Here is a 23,106-nt window from a genome sequence, read left to right on the forward strand (position 1 = left end):
GCAGTTGTAACAACAACCACGGACGGCGGCGATGGCGCGGTTGTAACAACAACCACGAGCGGCAGCGACGGAGCGGTTGTAACGACAACCACAACCGGCGACGATGGCGCAGTTGTAACAACAACCACGGACGGTGGCGATGGCGCAGTTGTAACAACAACCGCGGGCGGCAGCGACGGAGCGGTTGTAACAACAACCACCTATTACCGGGGCAAATTGTTAGAAAAGGGGAAGTCACAACTTTCCCACTTTCCTAGCAGTCTAAATAGTAATATTTTGGTCACTGCGTTACAACGCTATGATCCCAAAATAGTCCTACCTGTTGGCCGGCTACTGGCGAACTCACCCTTCCTGTGCGAGTGCTCGCCTTTTTATATTCTCCCCAACACCCCAGCGATGCCAACTAAGATGCACAGCCTGTGTTGCCAATGTCCCCCTACATGGCAATGTTACCAATCCTGCCATAGTAGCTCTTGTTTTATCCGCTAGGGTTTTCCGTTACCCACAGAACATATTCAAAATTATATTACCGATAATTAGTTTTCTTTATAAAATTCATTAAAGAAAACAATTTCGATGTGGACAAAAACGAGTAGACGACTTTTGTCCTCACACGTCCTAGAGCAAAGAGGACTTTAATTCGTGACCTCCCCCAAAAAGTTGAAAAATCCACTCAAAACCTAAAAAAATTGAAATTTTTATACGAAAAACTTATTTTGCCCATATCTCCTTAAATATGCGTCCTAGAGCGAAGAGGACTTTAATTCGTGACCACCCCCAAAAAGTTGAAAAATCCACCCAAAACCTAAAAAAATTGAAATTTTTATATGAAAAACTTCTTTTGCCCATATCTCCTAAACTAAGCGTCCTAGAGCGAAAAGGACTTTAATTCGTGACCACCCCCAAAAAATTGAAAAATCCACCCAAAACCTAAAAAAATTGAAATTTTTATATGAAAAACTTCTTTTGCCCATATCTCCTTAAATATGCGTCCTAGAGCGAAAAGGACTTTAATTCGTGACCACCCCCAAAAAATTGAAAAATCCACCCAAAACCTAAAAAAATTGAAATTTTTATATGAAAAACTTATTTTGCCCATATCTCCTTATATATGCGTCCTAGAGCGAAAAGGACTTTAATTCGTGACCACCACCAAAAAATTGAAAAATCCACCCAAAACCTAAAAAAATTGAAATTTTTATATGAAAAACTTCTTTTGCCCATATCTCCTTAAATATGCGTCCTAGAGCGAAAAGGACTTTAATTCGTGACCTCCCCCAAAAAATTGAAAAATCCACCCAAAACCTAAAAAAATTGAAATTTTTATATGAAAAACTTCTTTTGCCCATATCTCCTTAAATATGCGTCCTAGAGCGAAAAGGACTTTAATTCGTGACCACCCCCAAAAAATTGAAAAATCCACCCAAAACCTAAAAAAATTGAAATTTTTATATGAAAAACTTCTTTTGCCCATATCTCCTTAAATATGCGTCCTAGAGCGAAAATGACTTTAATTCGTGACCACCCCCAAAAAATTGAAAAATCCACCCAAAACCTAAAAAAATTGAAATTTTTATATGAAAAACTTCTTTTGCCCATATCTCCTTAAATATGCGTCCTAGAGCGAAAAGGACTTTAATTCGTGACCTCCCCCAAAAAATTGAAAAATCCACCCAAAACCTAAAAAAATTTAAATTTTTATATGAAAAACTTCTTTTGCCCATATCTCCTAAACTAAGCGTCCTAGAGCGAAAAGGACTTTAATTCGTGACCACCCCCAAAAAATTGAAAAATCCACCCAAAACCTAAAAAAATTGAAATTTTTATATGAAAAACTTCTTTTGCCCATATCTCCTAAACTAAGCGTCCTAGAGCGAAAAGGACTTTAATTCGTGACCACCCCCAAAAAATTGAAAAATCCACCCAAAACCTAAAAAAATTGAAATTTTTATACGAAAAACTTCTTTTGCCCATATCTCCTAAACTAAGCGTCCTAGAGCGAAAAGGACTTTAATTCGTGACCTCCCCCAAAAAATTGAAAAATCCACCCAAAACCTAAAAAAATTGAAATTTTTATATGAAAAACTTCTTTTGCCCATATCTCCTAAACTAAGCGTCCTAGAGCGAAAAGGACTTTAATTCGTGACCACCCCCAAAAAATTGAAAAATCCACCCAAAACCTAAAAAATTGAAATTTTTATATGAAAAACTTCTTTTGCCCATATCTCCTAAACTAAGTGTCCTAGAGCGAAAAGGACTTTAATTCGTGACCTCCCCCAAAAAATTGAAAAATCCACCCAAAACCTAAAAAAATTGAAATTTTTATTTGAAAAACTTATTTTGCCCATATCTCCTTAAATATGCGTCCTAGAGCGAAAAGGACTTTAATTCGCGACCTCCCCCAAAAAATTGAAAAATCCATCCAAAACCTAAAAAAATTTAAATTTTTATATGAAAAACTTCTTTTGCCCATATCTCCTAAACTAAGCGTCCTAGAGCGAAAAGGACTTTAATTCGTGACCACCCCCAAAAAAATTGAAAAATCCACCCAAAACCTAAAAAAATTGAAATTTTTATATGAAAAACTTCTTTTGCCCATATCTCCTAAACTAAGCGTCCTAGAGCGAAAAGGACTTTAATTCGTGACCACCCCCAAAAAATTGAAAAATCCACCCAAAACCTAAAAAAATTGAAATTTTTATACGAAAAACTTCTTTTGCCCATATCTCCTAAACTAAGCGTCCTAGAGCGAAAAGGACTTTAATTCGTGACCTCCCCCAAAACATTGAAAAATCCACCCAAAACCTAAAAAAATTGAAATTTTTATATGAAAAACTTCTTTTGCCCATATCTCCTTAAATATGCGTCCTAGAGCGAAAAGGACTTTAATTCGTGACCTCCCCCAAAAAATTGAAAAATCCACCCAAAACCTAAAAAAAATTAAATTTTTATATGAAAAACTTCTTTTGCCCATATCTCCTAAACTAAGCGTCCTAGAGCGAAAAGGACTTTAATTCGTGACCACCCCCAAAAAATTGAAAAATCCACCCAAAACCTAAAAAAATTGAAATTTTTATATGAAAAACTTCTTTTGCCCATATCTCCTAAACTAAACGTCCTAGACCGAAAAGGACTTTAATTCGTGACCACCCCCAAAAAATTGAAAAATCCACCCAAAACCTAAAAAAATTGAAATTTTTATATGAAAAACTTCTTTTGCCCATATCTCCTAAACTAAGCGTCCTAGAGCGAAAAGGACTTTAATTCGTGACCACCCCCAAAAAATTGAAAAATCCACCCAAAACCTAAAAAAATTGAAATTTTTATATGAAAAACTTCTTTTGCCCATATCTCCTAAACTAAGCGTCCTAGAGCGAAAAGGACTTTAATTCGTGACCTCCCCCAAAAAATTAAAAAATCCACCCAAAACCTAAAAAAATTGAAATTTTTATACGAAAAACTTCTTTTGCCCATATCTCCTAAACTAAGCGTCCTAGAGCGAAAAGGACTTTAATTCGTGACCTCCCCGAAAAAATTGAAAAATCCACCCAAAACCTAAAAAAATTGAAATTTTTATATGAAAAACTTCTTTTGCCCATATCTCCTTAAATATGCGTCCTAGAGCGAAAAGGACTTTAATTCGTGACCACCCCCAAAAAATTGAAAAATCCACCCAAAACCTAAAAAAATTGAAATTTTTATATGAAAAACTTCTTTTGCCCATATCTCCTAAACTAAGCGTCCTAGAGCGAAAAGGACTTTAATTCGTGACCTCCCCCAAAAAATTAAAAAATCCACCCAAAACCTAAAAAAATTGAAATTTTTATACGAAAAACTTCTTTTGCCCATATCTCCTAAACTAAGCGTCCTAGAGCGAAAAGGACTTTAATTCGTGACCTCCCCGAAAAAATTGAAAAATCCACCCAAAACCTAAAAAAATTGAAATTTTTATATGAAAAACTTCTTTTGCCCATATCTCCTAAACTAAGCGTCCTAGAGCGAAAAGGACTTTAATTCGTGACCATCACTAAAAAAATTGAAAAATCCACCCAAAACCTCAAAAAAATGAAATTTTTATATGAAAAACTTCTTTTGCCCATATCTCCTAAACTAAGCGTCCTAGAGCGAAAACGACTTTAATTCGTGACCACCCCCAAAAAATTGAAAAATCCACCCAAAACCTAAAAAAATTGAAATTTTTATATGAAAAACTTCTTTTGCCCATATCTCCTAAACTAAGCGTCCTAGAGCGAAAAGGACTTTAATTCGTGACCACCCCCAAAAAATTGAAAAATCCACCCAAAACCTAAAAAAATTGAAATTTTTATATGAAAAACTTCTTTTGCCCATATCTCCTAAACTAAGCGTCCTAGAGCGAAAAGGACTTTAATTCGTGACCACCCCCAAAAATTGAAAAATCCACCCAAAACCTAAAAAAATTGAAATTTTTATATGAAAAACTTCTTTTGCCCATATCTCCACCCAAAACCTAAAAAAATTGAAATTTTTATATGAAAAACTTCTTTTGCCCATATCTCCTTAAATATGCGTCCTAGAGCGAAAAGGACTTTAATTCGTGACCACCCCCAAAAAATTGAAAAATCCACCCAAAACCTAAAAAAATTGAAATTTTTATATGAAAAACTTCTTTTGCCCATATCTCCTAAACTAAGCGTCCTAGAGCGAAAAGGACTTTAATTCGTGACCACCCCCAAAAAATTGAAAAATCCACCCAAAACCTAAAAAAATTGAAATTTTTATATGACAAAACTTCTTTTGCCCATATCTCCTTAAATATGCGTCCTATATCTCCTTAAATATGCGTCCTAGAGCGAAAATGACTTTAATTCGTGACCACCCCCAAAAAATTGAAAAATCCACCCAAAACCTAAAAAAATTGAAATTTTTATATGAAAAACTTATTTTGCCCATATCTCCTTAAATATGCGTCCTCGAGCGAAGAGGACTTTAATTCGTGACCTCCCCCAAAAAGTTGAAAAATCCACTCAAAACCTAAAAAAATTGAAATTTTTATACGAAAAACTTCTTTTGCCCATATCTCCTTAAATACGCGTCCTAGAGCGAAGAGGACTTTAATTCGTGACCACCCCCAAAAAGTTGAAAAATCCACCCAAAACCTAAAAAAATTGAAATTTTTATATGAAAAACTTCTTTTGCCCATATCTCCTAAACTAAGCGTCCTAGAGCGAAAAGGACTTTAATTCGTGACCACCCCCAAAAAATTGAAAAATCCACCCAAAACCTAAAAAAATTGAAATTTTTATACGAAAAACTTCTTTTGCCAATATCTCCTAAACTAAGCGAGCGAAAAGGACTTTAATTCGTGACCACCCCCAAAAAATTGAAAAATCCACCCAAAACCTAAAAAAATTGAAATTTTTATATGAAAAACTTCTTTTGCCCATATCTCCTTAAATATGCGTCCTAGAGCGAAAACGACTTTAATTCGTGACCTCCCCCAAAAAATTGAAAAATCCACCCAAAACCTAAAAGAATTGAAATTTTTATATGAAAAACTTCTTTTGCCCATATCTCCTAAACTAAGCGTCCTAGAGCGAAAAGGACTTTAATTCGTGACCACCGCCAAAAAATTGAAAAATCCACCCAAAACCTAAAAAAATTGAAATTTTTATATGAAAAACTTAATTTGCCCATATCTCCTAAACTAAGCGTCCTAGAGCGAAAAGGACTTTAATTCGTGACCACCCCCAAAAAATTGAAAAATCCACCCAAAACCTAAAAAAATTGAAATTTTTATACGAAAAACTTCTTTTGCCCATATCTCCTAAACTAAGCGTCCTAGAGCGAAAAGGACTTTAATTCGTGACCTCCCCCAAAAAATTGAAAAATCCACCCAAAACCTAAAAAAATTTAAATTTTTATATGAAAAACTTCTTTTGCCCATATCTCCTTAAATATGCGTCCTAGAGCGAAAAGGACTTTAATTCGTGACCTCCCCCAAAAAATTGAAAAATCCACTTAAAGCCTAAAAAAAATTGAAATTTTTATATGAAAAACTTCTTTTGCCCATATCTCCTTAAATATGCGTCCTAGAGCGAAAAGGACTTTAATTCGTGACCACCCCCAAAAAATTGAAAAATCCACCCAAAACCTAAAAAAATTGAAATTTTTATATGAAAAACTTCTTTTGCCCATATCTCCTTAAATATGCGTCCTAGAGCGAAAAGCACTTTAATTCGTTACCACCACTAACAAATTGAAAAATCCACCCAAAACCTAAAAAAATTGGAATTTTTATATGAAAAACTTCTTTTGCCCATATCTCCTAAACTAAGCGTCCTAGAGCGAAAAGGACTTTAATTCGTGACCACCCCCAAAAAATTGAAAAATCCACCCAAAACCTAAAAAAATTGAAATTTTTATACGAAAAACTTCTTTTGCCCATATCTCCTAAACCAAGCGTCCTAGAGCGAAAAGGACTTTAATTCGTGACCACCCCCAAAAAATTGAAAAATCCACCCAAAACCTAAAAAAATTGAAATTTTTATATGAAAAACTTCTTTTGCCCATATCTCCTAAATTAAGCGTCCTAGAGCGAAAAGGACTTTAATTCGTGACCTCCCCCAAAAAATTGAAAAATCCACCCAAAATCTAAAAAAATTGAAAATTTTATATGAACAACTTCTTTTGCCCATATCTCCTTAAATCTGCGTCCTAGAGCGAAAAGGACTTTAATTCGTGACCACCCGCAAAAAATTGAAAAATACACCCAAAACCTAAAAAAAATTGAAATTTTTATATGAAAAACTTCTTTTGCCCATATCTCCTAAACTAAGCGTCCTAGAGCGAAAAGGACTTTAATTCGTGACCACCCCCAAAAAATTGAAAAATCCACCCAAAACCTAAAAAAATTGAAATTTTTATTTGAAAAACTTCTTTTGCCCATATCTCTTTAAATATGCGTCCTAGAGCGAAAAGGACATTAATTCGTGACCTCCCCCAAAAAATTGAAAAATCCATCCAAAACCTAAAAAAATTTAAATTTTTATATGAAAAACTTCTTTTGCCCATATCTCCTAAACTAAGCGTCCTAGAGCGAAAAGGACTTTAATTCGTGGCCACCCCAAAAAAATGAAAAATCCACCCAAAACCTAAAAAAATTTAAATTTTTATATGAAAAACTTCTTTTGCCCATATCTCCTTAAATATGCGTCCTAGAGCGAAAAGGACTTTAATTCGTGACCACCCCCAAAAAATTGAAAAATCCACCCAAAACCTAAAAAAATTTAAATTTTTATATGAAAATTTCTTTTGCCCATATCTCCTTAAATATGCGTCCTAGAGCGAAAAGGACTTTAATTCGTGACCTCCCCCAAAAAATTGAAAAATCCATCCAAAACCTAAAAAAATTTAAATTTTTATATGAAAAACTTCTTTTGCCCATATCTCCTAAACTAAGCGTCCTAGAGCGAAAAGGACTTTAATTCGTGACCACCCCCAAAAAATTGAAAAATCCACCCAAAACCTAAAAAAATTGAAATTTTTATATGAAAAACTTCTTTTGCCCATATCTCCTTAAATATGCGTCCTAGAGCGAAAAGGACTTTAATTCGTGACCACCCCCAAAAAATTGAAAAATCCACCCAAAACCTAAAAAAATTGAAATGCGTCCTAGAGCGAAAAGGACTTTAATTCGTGACCTCCCCCAAAAAATTGAAAAATCCACCCAAAACCTAAAAGAATTGAAATTTTTATATGAAAAACTTCTTTTGCCCATATCTCCTTAAATATGCGTCCTAGAGCGAAAAGGACTTTAATTCGTGACCTCCCCCAAAAAATTGAAAAATCCACCCAAAACCTAAAAGAATTGAAATTTTTATATGAAAAACTTCTTTTGCCCATATCTCCTAAACTAAGCGTCCTAGAGCGAAAAGGACTTTAATTCGTGACCACCCCCAAAAAATTGAAAAATCCACCCAAAACCTAAAAAAATTGAAATTTTTATATGAAAAACTTCTTTTGCCCATATCTCCTTAAATATGCGTCCTAGAGCGAAAAGGACTTTAATTCGTGACCTCCCCCAAAAAATTGAAAAATCCACCCAAAACCTAAAAAAATTTAAATTTTTATATGAAAAACTTCTTTTGCCCATATCTCCTAAACTAAGCGTCCTAGAGCGAAAAGGACTTTAATTCGTGACCTCCCCCAAAAAATTGAAAAATCCACCCAAAACCTAAAAAAATTTAAATTTTTATATGAAAAACTTCTTTTGCCCATATCTCCTAAACTAAGCGTCCTAGAGCGAAAAGGACTTTAATTCGTGACCATCACTAAAAAAATTGAAAAATCCACCCAAAACCTCAAAAAAATGAAATTTTTATATGAAAAACTTCTTTTGCCCATATCTCCTAAACTAAGCGTCCTAGAGCGAAAACGACTTTAATTCGTGACCACCCCCAAACAATTGAAAAATCCACCCAAAACCTAAAAAAATTGAAATTTTTATATGAAAAACTTCTTTTGCCCATATCTCCTAAACTAAGCGTCCTAGAGCGAAAAGGACTTTAATTCGTGACCACCCCCAAAAAATTGAAAAATCCACCCAAAACCTAAAAAAATTGAAATTTTTATATGAAAAACTTCTTTTGCCCATATCTCCTAAACTAAGCGTCCTAGAGCGAAAAGGACTTTAATTCGTGACCACCCCCAAAAATTGAAAAATCCACCCAAAACCTAAAAAAATTGAAATTTTTATATGAAAAACTTCTTTTGCCCATATCTCCACCCAAAACCTAAAAAAATTGAAATTTTTATATGAAAAACTTCTTTTGCCCATATCTCCTTAAATATGCGTCCTAGAGCGAAAAGGACTTTAATTCGTGACCACCCCCAAAAAATTGAAAAATCCACCCAAAACCTAAAAAAATTGAAATTTTTATATGAAAAACTTCTTTTGCCCATATCTCCTTAAATATGCGTCCTATATCTCCTTAAATATGCGTCCTAGAGCGAAAATGACTTTAATTCGTGACCACCCCCAAAAAATTGAAAAATCCACCCAAAACCTAAAAAAATTGAAATTTTTATATGAAAAACTTATTTTGCCCATATCTCCTTAAATATGCGTCCTCGAGCGAAGAGGACTTTAATTCGTGACCTCCCCCAAAAAGTTGAAAAATCCACTCAAAACCTAAAAAAATTGAAATTTTTATACGAAAAACTTCTTTTGCCCATATCTCCTTAAATACGCGTCCTAGAGCGAAGAGGACTTTAATTCGTGACCACCCCCAAAAAGTTGAAAAATCCACCCAAAACCTAAAAAATTGAAATTTTTATATGAAAAACTTCTTTTGCCCATATCTCCTAAACTAAGCGTCCTAGAGCGAAAAGGACTTTAATTCGTGACCACCCCCAAAAAATTGAAAAATCCACCCAAAACCTAAAAAAATTGAAATTTTTATACGAAAAACTTCTTTTGCCAATATCTCCTAAACTAAGCGAGCGAAAAGGACTTTAATTCGTGACCACCCCCAAAAAATTGAAAAATCCACCCAAAACCTAAAAAAATTGAAATTTTTATATGAAAAACTTCTTTTGCCCATATCTCCTTAAATATGCGTCCTAGAGCGAAAAGGACTTTAATTCGTGACCTCCCCCAAAAAATTGAAAAATCCACCCAAAACCTAAAAGAATTGAAATTTTTATATGAAAAACTTCTTTTGCCCATATCTCCTAAACTAAGCGTCCTAGAGCGAAAAGGACTTTAATTCGTGACCACCGCCAAAAAATTGAAAAATCCACCCAAAACCTAAAAAAATTGAAATTTTTATATGAAAAACTTAATTTGCCCATATCTCCTAAACTAAGCGTCCTAGAGCGAAAAGGACTTTAATTCGTGACCACCCCCAAAAAATTGAAAAATCCACCCAAAACCTAAAAAAATTGAAATTTTTATATGAAAAACTTCTTTTGCCCATATCTCCTTAAATATGCGTCCTAGAGCGAAAAGGACTTTAATTCGTGACCTCCCCCAAAAAATTGAAAAATCCACCCAAAACCTAAAAGAATTGAAATTTTTATATGAAAAACTTCTTTTGCCCATATCTCCTAAACTAAGCGTCCTAGAGCGAAAAGGACTTTAATTCGTGACCACCGCCAAAAAATTGAAAAATCCACCCAAAACCTAAAAAAATTGAAATTTTTATATGAAAAACTTAATTTGCCCATATCTCCTAAACTAAGCGTCCTAGAGCGAAAAGGACTTTAATTCGTGACCACCCCCAAAAAATTGAAAAATCCACCCAAAACCTAAAAAAATTGAAATTTTTATACGAAAAACTTCTTTTGCCCATATCTCCTAAACTAAGCGTCCTAGAGCGAAAAGGACTTTAATTCGTGACCTCCCCCAAAAAATTGAAAAATCCACCCAAAACCTAAAAAAATTTAAATTTTTATATGAAAAACTTCTTTTGCCCATATCTCCTTAAATATGCGTCCTAGAGCGAAAAGGACTTTAATTCGTGACCTCCCCCAAAAAATTGAAAAATCCACTTAAAGCCTAAAAAAAATTGAAATTTTTATATGAAAAACTTCTTTTGCCCATATCTCCTTAAATATGCGTCCTAGAGCGAAAAGGACTTTAATTCGTGACCACCCCCAAAAAATTGAAAAATCCACCCAAAACCTAAAAAAATTGAAATTTTTATATGAAAAACTTCTTTTGCCCATATCTCCTTAAATATGCGTCCTAGAGCGAAAAGCACTTTAATTCGTTACCACCACTAACAAATTGAAAAATCCACCCAAAACCTAAAAAAATTGGAATTTTTATATGAAAAACTTCTTTTGCCCATATCTCCTAAACTAAGCGTCCTAGAGCGAAAAGGACTTTAATTCGTGACCACCCCCAAAAAATTGAAAAATCCACCCAAAACCTAAAAAAATTGAAATTTTTATACGAAAAACTTCTTTTGCCCATATCTCCTAAACCAAGCGTCCTAGAGCGAAAAGGACTTTAATTCGTGACCACCCCCAAAAAATTGAAAAATCCACCCAAAACCTAAAAAAATTGAAATTTTTATATGAAAAACTTCTTTTGCCCATATCTCCTAAATTAAGCGTCCTAGAGCGAAAAGGACTTTAATTCGTGACCTCCCCCAAAAAATTGAAAAATCCACCCAAAATCTAAAAAAATTGAAAATTTTATATGAACAACTTCTTTTGCCCATATCTCCTTAAATCTGCGTCCTAGAGCGAAAAGGACTTTAATTCGTGACCACCCGCAAAAAATTGAAAAATACACCCAAAACCCAAAAAAAATTGAAATTTTTATATGAAAAACTTCTTTTGCCCATATCTCCTAAACTAAGCGTCCTAGAGCGAAAAGGACTTTAATTCGTGACCACCCCCAAAAAATTGAAAAATCCACCCAAAACCTAAAAAAATTGAAATTTTTATTTGAAAAACTTCTTTTGCCCATATCTCTTTAAATATGCGTCCTAGAGCGAAAAGGACATTAATTCGTGACCTCCCCCAAAAAATTGAAAAATCCATCCAAAACCTAAAAAAATTTAAATTTTTATATGAAAAACTTCTTTTGCCCATATCTCCTAAACTAAGCGTCCTAGAGCGAAAAGGACTTTAATTCGTGGCCACCCCAAAAAAATGAAAAATCCACCCAAAACCTAAAAAAATTTAAATTTTTATATGAAAAACTTCTTTTGCCCATATCTCCTTAAATATGCGTCCTAGAGCGAAAAGGACTTTAATTCGTGACCACCCCCAAAAAATTGAAAAATCCACCCAAAACCTAAAAAAATTTAAATTTTTATATGAAAATTTCTTTTGCCCATATCTCCTTAAATATGCGTCCTAGAGCGAAAAGGACTTTAATTCGTGACCTCCCCCAAAAAATTGAAAAATCCATCCAAAACCTAAAAAAATTTAAATTTTTATATGAAAAACTTCTTTTGCCCATATCTCCTAAACTAAGCGTCCTAGAGCGAAAAGGACTTTAATTCGTGACCACCCCCAAAAAATTGAAAAATCCACCCAAAACCTAAAAAAATTGAAATTTTTATATGAAAAACTTCTTTTGCCCATATCTCCTTAAATATGCGTCCTAGAGCGAAAAGGACTTTAATTCGTGACCACCCCCAAAAAATTGAAAAATCCACCCAAAACCTAAAAAAATTGAAATGCGTCCTAGAGCGAAAAGGACTTTAATTCGTGACCTCCCCCAAAAAATTGAAAAATCCACCCAAAACCTAAAAGAATTGAAATTTTTATATGAAAAACTTCTTTTGCCCATATCTCCTAAACTAAGCGTCCTAGAGCGAAAAGGACTTTAATTCGTGACCACCCCCAAAAAATTGAAAAATCCACCCAAAACCTAAAAAAATTGAAATTTTTATATGAAAAACTTCTTTTGCCCATATCTCCTTAAATATGCGTCCTAGAGCGAAAAGGACTTTAATTCGTGACCTCCCCCAAAAAATTGAAAAATCCACCCAAAACCTAAAAGAATTGAAATTTTTATATGAAAAACTTCTTTTGCCCATATCTCCTAAACTAAGCGTCCTAGAGCGAAAAGGACTTTAATTCGTGACCACCGCCAAAAAATTGAAAAATCCACCCAAAACCTAAAAAAATTGAAATTTTTATATGAAAAACTTAATTTGCCCATATCTCCTAAACTAAGCGTCCTAGAGCGAAAAGGACTTTAATTCGTGACCACCCCCAAAAAATTGAAAAATCCACCCAAAACCTAAAAAAATTGAAATTTTTATACGAAAAACTTCTTTTGCCCATATCTCCTAAACTAAGCGTCCTAGAGCGAAAAGGACTTTAATTCGTGACCTCCCCCAAAAAATTGAAAAATCCACCCAAAACCTAAAAAAATTGAAATTTTTATATGAAAAACTTCTTTTGCCCATATCTCCTTAAATATGCGTCCTAGAGCGAAAAGGACTTTAATTCGTGACCTCCCCCAAAAAATTGAAAAATCCACCCAAAGCCTAAAAAAAATTGAAATTTTTATATGAAAAACTTCTTTTGCCCATATCTCCTTAAATATGCGTCCTAGAGCGAAAAGGACTTTAATTCGTGACCACCCCCAAAAAATTGAAAAATCCACCCAAAACCTAAAAAAATTGAAATTTTTATATGAAAAACTTCTTTTGCCCATATCTCCTAAACTAAGCGTCCTAGAGCGAAAAGGACTTTAATTCGTGGCCACCCCAAAAAAATGAAAAATCCACCCAAAACCTAAAAAAATTTAAATTTTTATATGAAAAACTTCTTTTGCCCATATCTCCTTAAATATGCGTCCTAGAGCGAAAAGGACTTTAATTCGTGACCACCCCCAAAAAATTGAAAAATCCACCCAAAACCTAAAAAAATTTAAATTTTTATATGAAAATTTCTTTTGCCCATATCTCCTTAAATATGCGTCCTAGAGCGAAAAGGACTTTAATTCGTGACCTCCCCCAAAAAATTGAAAAATCCATCCAAAACCTAAAAAAATTTAAATTTTTATATGAAAAACTTCTTTTGCCCATATCTCCTAAACTAAGCGTCCTAGAGCGAAAAGGACTTTAATTCGTGACCACCCCCAAAAAATTGAAAAATCCACCCAAAACCTAAAAAAATTGAAATTTTTATATGAAAAACTTCTTTTGCCCATATCTCCTTAAATATGCGTCCTAGAGCGAAAAGGACTTTAATTCGTGACCACCCCCAAAAAATTGAAAAATCCACCCAAAACCTAAAAAAATTGAAATGCGTCCTAGAGCGAAAAGGACTTTAATTCGTGACCTCCCCCAAAAAATTGAAAAATCCACCCAAAACCTAAAAGAATTGAAATTTTTATATGAAAAACTTCTTTTGCCCATATCTCCTAAACTAAGCGTCCTAGAGCGAAAAGGACTTTAATTCGTGACCACCCCCAAAAAATTGAAAAATCCACCCAAAACCTAAAAAAATTGAAATTTTTATATGAAAAACTTCTTTTGCCCATATCTCCTTAAATATGCGTCCTAGAGCGAAAAGGACTTTAATTCGTGACCTCCCCCAAAAAATTGAAAAATCCACCCAAAACCTAAAAGAATTGAAATTTTTATATGAAAAACTTCTTTTGCCCATATCTCCTAAACTAAGCGTCCTAGAGCGAAAAGGACTTTAATTCGTGACCACCGCCAAAAAATTGAAAAATCCACCCAAAACCTAAAAAAATTGAAATTTTTATATGAAAAACTTAATTTGCCCATATCTCCTAAACTAAGCGTCCTAGAGCGAAAAGGACTTTAATTCGTGACCACCCCCAAAAAATTGAAAAATCCACCCAAAACCTAAAAAAATTGAAATTTTTATACGAAAAACTTCTTTTGCCCATATCTCCTAAACTAAGCGTCCTAGAGCGAAAAGGACTTTAATTCGTGACCTCCCCCAAAAAATTGAAAAATCCACCCAAAACCTAAAAAAATTGAAATTTTTATATGAAAAACTTCTTTTGCCCATATCTCCTTAAATATGCGTCCTAGAGCGAAAAGGACTTTAATTCGTGACCTCCCCCAAAAAATTGAAAAATCCACCCAAAGCCTAAAAAAAATTGAAATTTTTATATGAAAAACTTCTTTTGCCCATATCTCCTTAAATATGCGTCCTAGAGCGAAAAGGACTTTAATTCGTGACCACCCCCAAAAAATTGAAAAATCCACCCAAAACCTAAAAAAATTGAAATTTTTATATGAAAAACTTCTTTTGCCCATATCTCCTTAAATATGCGTCCTAGAGCGAAAAGGACTTTAATTCGTTACCACCACTAACAAATTGAAAAATCCACCCAAAACCTAAAAAAATTGAAATTTTTATATGAAAAACTTCTTTTGCCCATATCTCCTAAACTAAGCGTCCTAGAGCGAAAAGGACTTTAATTCGTGACCACCCCCAAAAAATTGAAAAATCCACCCAAAACCTAAAAAAATTGAAATTTTTATACGAAAAACTTCTTTTGCCCATATCTCCTAAACCAAGCGTCCTAGAGCGAAAAGGACTTTAATTCGTGACCACCCCCAAAAAATTGAAAAATCCACCCAAAACCTAAAAAAATTGAAATTTTTATATGAAAAACTTCTTTTGCCCATATCTCCTAAATTAAGCGTCCTAGAGCGAAAAGGACTTTAATTCGTGACCTCCCCCAAAAAATTGAAAAATCCACCCAAAGCCTAAAAAAAATTGAAATTTTTATATGAACAACTTCTTTTGCCCATATCTCCTTAAATATGCGTCCTAGAGCGAAAAGGACTTTAATTCGTGACCACCCGCAAAAAATTGAAAAATACACCCAAAACCTAAAAAAAATTAAATTTTTATATGAAAAACTTCTTTTGCCCATATCTCCTAAACTAAGCGTCCTAGAGCGAAAAGGACTTTAATTCGTGACCACCCCCAAAAAATTGAAAAATGCACCCAAAACCTAAAAAAATTGAAATTTTTATATGAAAAACTTCTTTTGCCCATATCTCCTAAACTAAGCGTCCTAGAGCGAAAAGGACTTTAATTCGTGACCACCCCCAAAAAATTGAAAAATCCACCCAAAACCTAAAAAAATTGAAATTTTTATTTGAAAAACTTCTTTTGCCCATATCTCTTTAAATATGCGTCCTAGAGCGAAAAGGACATTAATTCGTGACCTCCCCCAAAAAATTGAAAAATCCATCCAAAACCTAAAAAAATTTAAATTTTTATATGAAAAACTTCTTTTGCCCATATCTCCTAAACTAAGCGTCCTAGAGCGAAAAGGACTTTAATTCGTGGCCACCCCAAAAAAATGAAAAATCCACCCAAAACCTAAAAAAATTGAAATTTTTATATGAAAAACTTCTTTTGCCCATATCTCCTTAAATATGCGTCCTAGAGCGAAAAGGACTTTAATTCGTGACCACCACTAAAAAAATTGAAAAATCCACCCAAAACCTAAAATTTGAAATTTTTATATGAAAAACTTCTTTTGCCCATATCTCCTTAAATATTCGTCCTAGAGCGAAAAGGACTTTAATTCGTGACCACCCCCAAAAAATTTAAAAATCCACCCAAAACCTAAAAAAATTGAAATTTTTGTATGAAAAACTTTTTTTGCCCATATCTCCTAAACTAAACGTCCTAGACCGAAAAGGACTTTAATTCGTGACCACCCCCAAAAAATTGAAAAATCCACCCAAAACCTAAAAAAATTTAAATTTTTATATGAAAAACTTCTTTTGCCCATATCTCATAAACTAAGCGTCCTAGAGCGAAAAGGACTTTAATTCGTGGCCACCCCAAAAAAATGAAAAATCCACCCAAAACCTAAAAAAATTGAAATTTTTATATGAAAAACTTCTTTTGCCCATATCTCCTTAAATATGCGTCCTAGAGCGAAAAGGACTTTAATTCGTGACCACCACTAAAAAAATTGAAAAATCCACCCAAAACCTAAAATTTGAAATTTTTATATGAAAAACTTCTTTTGCCCATATCTCCTTAAATATTCGTCCTAGAGCGAAAAGGACTTTAATTCGTGACCACCCCCAAAAAATTTAAAAATCCACCCAAAACCTAAAAAAATTGAAATTTTTGTATGAAAAACTTTTTTTGCCCATATCTCCTAAACTAAGCGTCCTAGAGCGAAAAGGACTTTAATTCGTGGCCACCCCAAAAAAATGAAAAATCCACCCAAAACCTAAAAAAATTGAAATTTTTATATGAAAAACTTCTTTTGCCCATATCTCCTTAAATATGCGTCCTAGAGCGAAAAGGACTTTAATTCGTGACCACCACTAAAAAAATTGAAAAATCCACCCAAAACCTAAAAATTGAAATTTTTATATGAAAAATTTCTTTTGCCCATATCTCCTTAAATATTCGTCCTAGAGCGAAAAGGACTTTAATTCGTGACCACCCCCAAAAAATTGAAAAATCCACCCAAAACCTAAAAAAATTGAAATTTTTATATGAAAAACTTCTTTTGCCCATATCTCCTAAACTAAGCGTCCTAGAGCGAAAAGGACTTTAATTCGTGACCACCCCCAAAAAATTGAAAAATCCACCCAAAACCTAAAAAAATTGAAATTTTTATATGAAAAACTTCTTTTGCCCATATCTCCTTAAATATGCGTCCTATATCTCCTTAAATATGCGTCCTAGAGCGAAAAGGACTTTAATTCGTGACCACCCCCAAAAAATTGAAAAATCCACCCAAAACCTAAAAAAATTGAAATTTTTATATGAAAAACTTATTTTGCCCATATCTCCTTAAATATGCGTCCTAGAGCGAAGAGGACTTTAATTCGTGACCTCCCCCAAAAAGTTGAAAAATCCACTCAAAACCTAAAAAAATTGAAATTTTTATACGAAAAACTTCTTTTGCCCATATCTCCTTAAATACGCGTCCTAGAGCGAAGAGGACTTTAATTCGTGACCACCCCCAAAAAGTTGAAAAATCCACCCAAAACCTAAAAAAATTGAAATTTTTATATGAAAAACTTCTTTTGCCCATATCTCCTAAACTAAGCGTCCTAGAGCGAAAAGGACTTTAATTCGTGACCACCCCCAAAAAAATGAAAAATCCACCCAAAACCTAAAAAAATTGAAATTTTTATACGAAAAACTTCTTTTGCCAATATCTCCTAAACTAAGCGAGCGAAAAGGACTTTAATTCGTGACCTCCCCCAAAAAATTGAAAAATCCACCCAAAACCTAAAAAAATTGAAATTTTTATATGAAAAACTTCTTTTGCCCATATCTCCTTAAATATGCGTCCTAGAGCGAAAACGACTTTAATTCGTGACCTCCCCCAAAAAATTGAAAAATCCACCCAAAACCTAAAAGAATTGAAATTTTTATATGAAAAACTTCTTTTGCCCATATCTCCTAAACTAAGCGTCCTAGAGCGAAAAGGACTTTAATTCGTGACCACCGCCAAAAAATTGAAAAATCCACCCAAAACCTAAAAAATTTGAAATTTTTATATGAAAAACTTAATTTGCCCATATCTCCTAAAATAAGCGTCCTAGAGCGAAAAGGACTTTAATTCGTGACCACCCCCAAAAAATTGAAAAATCCACCCAAAACCTAAAAAAATTGAAATTTTTATACGAAAAACTTCTTTTGCCCATATCTCCTAAACTAAGCGTCCTAGAGCGAAAAGGACTTTAATTCGTGACCTCCCCCAAAAAATTGAAAAATCCACCCAAAACCTAAAAAAATTTAAATTTTTATATGAAAAACTTCTTTTGCCCATATCTCCTTAAATATGCGTCCTAGAGCGAAAAGGACTTTAATTCGTGACCTCCCCCAAAAAATTGAAAAATCCACCCAAAGCCTAAAAAAAATTGAAATTTTTATATGAAAAACTTCTTTTGCCCATATCTCCTTAAATATGCGTCCTAGAGCGAAAAGGACTTTAATTCGTGACCACCCCCAAAAAATTGAAAAATCCACCCAAAACCTAAAAAAATTGAAATTTTTATATGAAAAACTTCTTTTGCCTATATCTCCTTAAATATGCGTCCTAGAGCGAAAAGCACTTTAATTCGTTACCACCACTAACAAATTGAAAAATCCACCCAAAACCTAAAAAAATTGAAATTTTTATATGAAAAACTTCTTTTGCCCATATCTCCTAAACTAAGCGTCCTAGAGCGAAAAGGACTTTAATTCGTGACCACCCCCAAAAAATTGAAAAATCCACCCAAAACCTAAAAAAATTGAAATTTTTATACGAAAAACTTCTTTTGCCCATATCTCCTAAACCAAGCGTCCTAGAGCGAAAAGGACTTTAATTCGTGACCACCCCCAAAAAATTGAAAAATCCACCCAAAACCTAAAAAAATTGAAATTTTTATATGAAAAACTTCTTTTGCCCATATCTCCTAAATTAAGCGTCCTAGAGCGAAAAGGACTTTAATTCGTGACCTCCCCCAAAAAATTGAAAAATCCACCCAAAATCTAAAAAAATTGAAATTTTTATATGAACAACTTCTTTTGCCCATATCTCCTTAAATATGCGTCCTAGAGCGAAAAGGACTTTAATTCGTGACCACCCGCAAAAAATTGAAAAATACACCCAAAACCTAAAAAAAATTAAATTTTTATATGAAAAACTTCTTTTGCCCATATCTCCTAAACTAAGCGTCCTAGAGCGAAAAGGTCTTTAATTCGTGACCACCCCCAAAAAAATTGAAAAATGCACCCAAAACCTAAAAAAATTGAAATTTTTATATGAAAAACTTCTTTTGCCCATATCTCCTAAACTAAGCGTCCTAGAGCGAAAAGGACTTTAATTCGTGACCACCCCCAAAAAATTGAAAAATCCACCCAAAACCTAAAAAAATTGAAATTTTTATTTGAAAAACTTCTTTTGCCCATATCTCTTTAAATATGCGTCCTAGAGCGAAAAGGACATTAATTCGTGACCTCCCCCAAAAAATTGAAAAATCCATCCAAAACCTAAAAAAATTTAAATTTTTATATGAAAAACTTCTTTTGCCCATATCTCCTAAACTAAGCGTCCTAGAGCGAAAAGGACTTTAATTCGTGGCCACCCCAAAAAAATGAAAAATCCACCCAAAACCTAAAAAAATTGAAATTTTTATATGAAAAACTTCTTTTGCCCATATCTCCTTAAATATGCGTCCTAGAGCGAAAAGGACTTTAATTCGTGACCACCCCCAAAAAATTGAAAAATCCACCCAAAACCTAAAAAAATTTAAATTTTTATATGAAAATTTCTTTTGCCCATATCTCCTTAAATATGCGTCCTAGAGCGAAAAGGACTTTAATTCGTGACCTCCCCCAAAAAATTGAAAAATCCATCCAAAACCTAAAAAAATTTAAATTTTTATATGAAAAACTTCTTTTGCCCATATCTCCTAAACTAAGCGTCCTAGAGCGAAAAGGACTTTAATTCGTGACCACCCCCAAAAAATTGAAAAATCCACCCAAAACCTAAAAAAATTGAAATTTTTATATGAAAAACTTCTTTTGCCCATATCTCCTTAAATATGCGTCCTAGAGCGAAAAGGACTTTAATTCGTGACCACCCCCAAAAAATTGAAAAATCCACCCAAAACCTAAAAAAAATGAAATTTTTATATGAAAAACTTCTTTTGCCCATATCTCCTTAAATATGCGTCCTAGAGCGAAAAGGACTTTAATTCGTGACCTCCCCCAAAAAATTGAAAAATCCACCCAAAACCTAAAAGAATTGAAATTTTTATATGAAAAACTTCTTTTGCCCATATCTCCTAAACTAAGCGTCCTAGAGCGAAAAGGACTTTAATTCGTGACCACCCCCAAAAAATTGAAAAATCCACCCAAAACCTAAAAAAATTGAAATTTTTATATGAAAAACTTCTTTTGCCCATATCTCCTTAAATATGCGTCCTAGAGCGAAAAGGACTTTAATTCGTGACCTCCCCCAAAAAATTGAAAAATCCACCCAAAACCTAAAAGAATTGAAATTTTTATATGAAAAACTTCTTTTGCCCATATCTCCTAAACTAAGCGTCCTAGAGCGAAAAGGACTTTAATTCGTGACCACCGCCAAAAAATTGAAAAATCCACCCAAAACCTAAAAAAATTGAAATTTTTATATGAAAAACTTAATTTGCCCATATCTCCTAAACTAAGCGTCCTAGAGCGAAAAGGACTTTAATTCGTGACCACCCCCAAAAAATTGAAAAATCCACCCAAAACCTAAAAAAATTGAAATTTTTATACGAAAAACTTCTTTTGCCCATATCTCCTAAACTAAGCGTCCTAGAGCGAAAAGGACTTTAATTCGTGACCTCCCCCAAAAAATTGAAAAATCCACCCAAAACCTAAAAAAATTGAAATTTTTATATGAAAAACTTCTTTTGCCCATATCTCCTTAAATATGCGTCCTAGAGCGAAAAGGACTTTAATTCGTGACCTCCCCCAAAAAATTGAAAAATCCACCCAAAGCCTAAAAAAAATTGAAATTTTTATATGAAAAACTTCTTTTGCCCATATCTCCTTAAATATGCGTCCTAGAGCGAAAAGGACTTTAATTCGTGACCACCCCCAAAAAATTGAAAAATCCACCCAAAACCTAAAAAAATTGAAATTTTTATATGAAAAACTTCTTTTGCCCATATCTCCTTAAATATGCGTCCTAGAGCGAAAAGGACTTTAATTCGTTACCACCACTAACAAATTGAAAAATCCACCCAAAACCTAAAAAAATTGAAATTTTTATATGAAAAACTTCTTTTGCCCATATCTCCTAAACTAAGCGTCCTAGAGCGAAAAGGACTTTAATTCGTGACCACCCCCAAAAAATTGAAAAATCCACCCAAAACCTAAAAAAATTGAAATTTTTATACGAAAAACTTCTTTTGCCCATATCCCCTTAAATATGCGTCCTAGAGCGAAAAGGACTTTAATTCGTGACCACCCCCAAAAAATTGAAAAATCCACCCAAAACCTAAAAAAATTGAAATTTTTATATGAAAAACTTCTTTTGCCCATATCTCCTAAATTAAGCGTCCTAGAGCGAAAAGGACTTTAATTCGTGACCTCCCCCAAAAAATTGAAAAATCCACCCAAAATCTAAAAAAATTGAAATTTTTATATGAACAACTTCTTTTGCCCATATCTCCTTAAATATGCGTCCTAGAGCGAAAAGGACTTTAATTCGTGACCACCCGCAAAAAATTGAAAAATACACCCAAAACCTAAAAAAAATTAAATTTTTATATGAAAAACTTCTTTTGCCCATATCTCCTAAACTAAGCGTCCTAGAGCGAAAAGGACTTTAATTCGTGACCACCCCCAAAAAATTGAAAAATGCACCCAAAACCTAAAAAAATTGAAATTTTTATATGAAAAACTTCTTTTGCCCATATCTCCTAAACTAAGCGTCCTAGAGCGAAAAGGACTTTAATTCGTGACCACCCCCAAAAAATTGAAAAATCCACCCAAAACCTAAAAAAATTGAAATTTTTATTTGAAAAACTTCTTTTGCCCATATCTCTTTAAATATGCGTCCTAGAGCGAAAAGGACATTAATTCGTGACCTCCCCCAAAAAATTGAAAAATCCATCCAAAACCTAAAAAAATTGAAATTTTTATATGAAAAACTTCTTTTGCCCATATCTCCTAAACTAAGCGTCCTAGAGCGAAAAGGACTTTAATTCGTGGCCACCCCAAAAAAATGAAAAATCCACCCAAAACCTAAAAAAATTGAAATTTTTATATGAAAAACTTCTTTTGCCCATATCTCCTTAAATATGCGTCCTAGAGCGAAAAGGACTTTAATTCGTGACCACCACTAAAAAAATTGAAAAATCCACCCAAAACCTAAAATTTGAAATTTTTATATGAAAAACTTCTTTTGCCCATATCTCCTTAAATATTCGTCCTAGAGCGAAAAGGACTTTAATTCGTGACCACCCCCAAAAAATTTAAAAATCCACCCAAAACCTAAAAAAATTGAAATTTTTGTATGAAAAACTTTTTTTGCCCATATCTCCTAAACTAAACGTCCTAGACCGAAAAGGACTTTAATTCGTGACCACCCCCAAAAAATTGAAAAATCCACCCAAAACCTAAAAAAATTTAAATTTTTATATGAAAAACTTCTTTTGCCCATATCTAAACTAAGCGTCCTAGAGCGAAGAGGACTTTCATACGTGACCTCTCCCAAAAAATTGAAAAATCCATCCAAAACCTAAAAGAATTGAAATTTTTATATGAAAAACTTCTTTTGCCCATATCTCCTAAACTAAGCGTCCTATAGCGAAAAGGACTTTAATTCGTGACCACCCCCAAAAAATTGAAAAATCCACCCAAAACCTAAAAAAATTGAAATTTTTATATGAAAAACTTCTTTTGCCCATATCTCCTAAACTAAGCGTCCTAGAGCGAAAAGGACTTTAATTCGTGACCACCCCCAAAAAATTGAAAAATCCGCCCAAAACCTAAAAAAATTGAAATTTTTATATGAAAAACTTCTTTTGCCCATATCTCCTAAACTAAGCGTCCTAGAGCGAAAAGGACTTTAATTCGTGACCACCCCCAAAAAATTGAAAAATCCACCCAAAACCTAAAAAAATTTAAATT

The sequence above is a fragment of the Haematobia irritans genome, chromosome 1 (genome assembly GCF_050003625.1).
Source record: "Haematobia irritans isolate KBUSLIRL chromosome 1, ASM5000362v1, whole genome shotgun sequence".
NCBI classification, from domain to species: Eukaryota; Metazoa; Arthropoda; class Insecta; order Diptera; family Muscidae; genus Haematobia; species Haematobia irritans.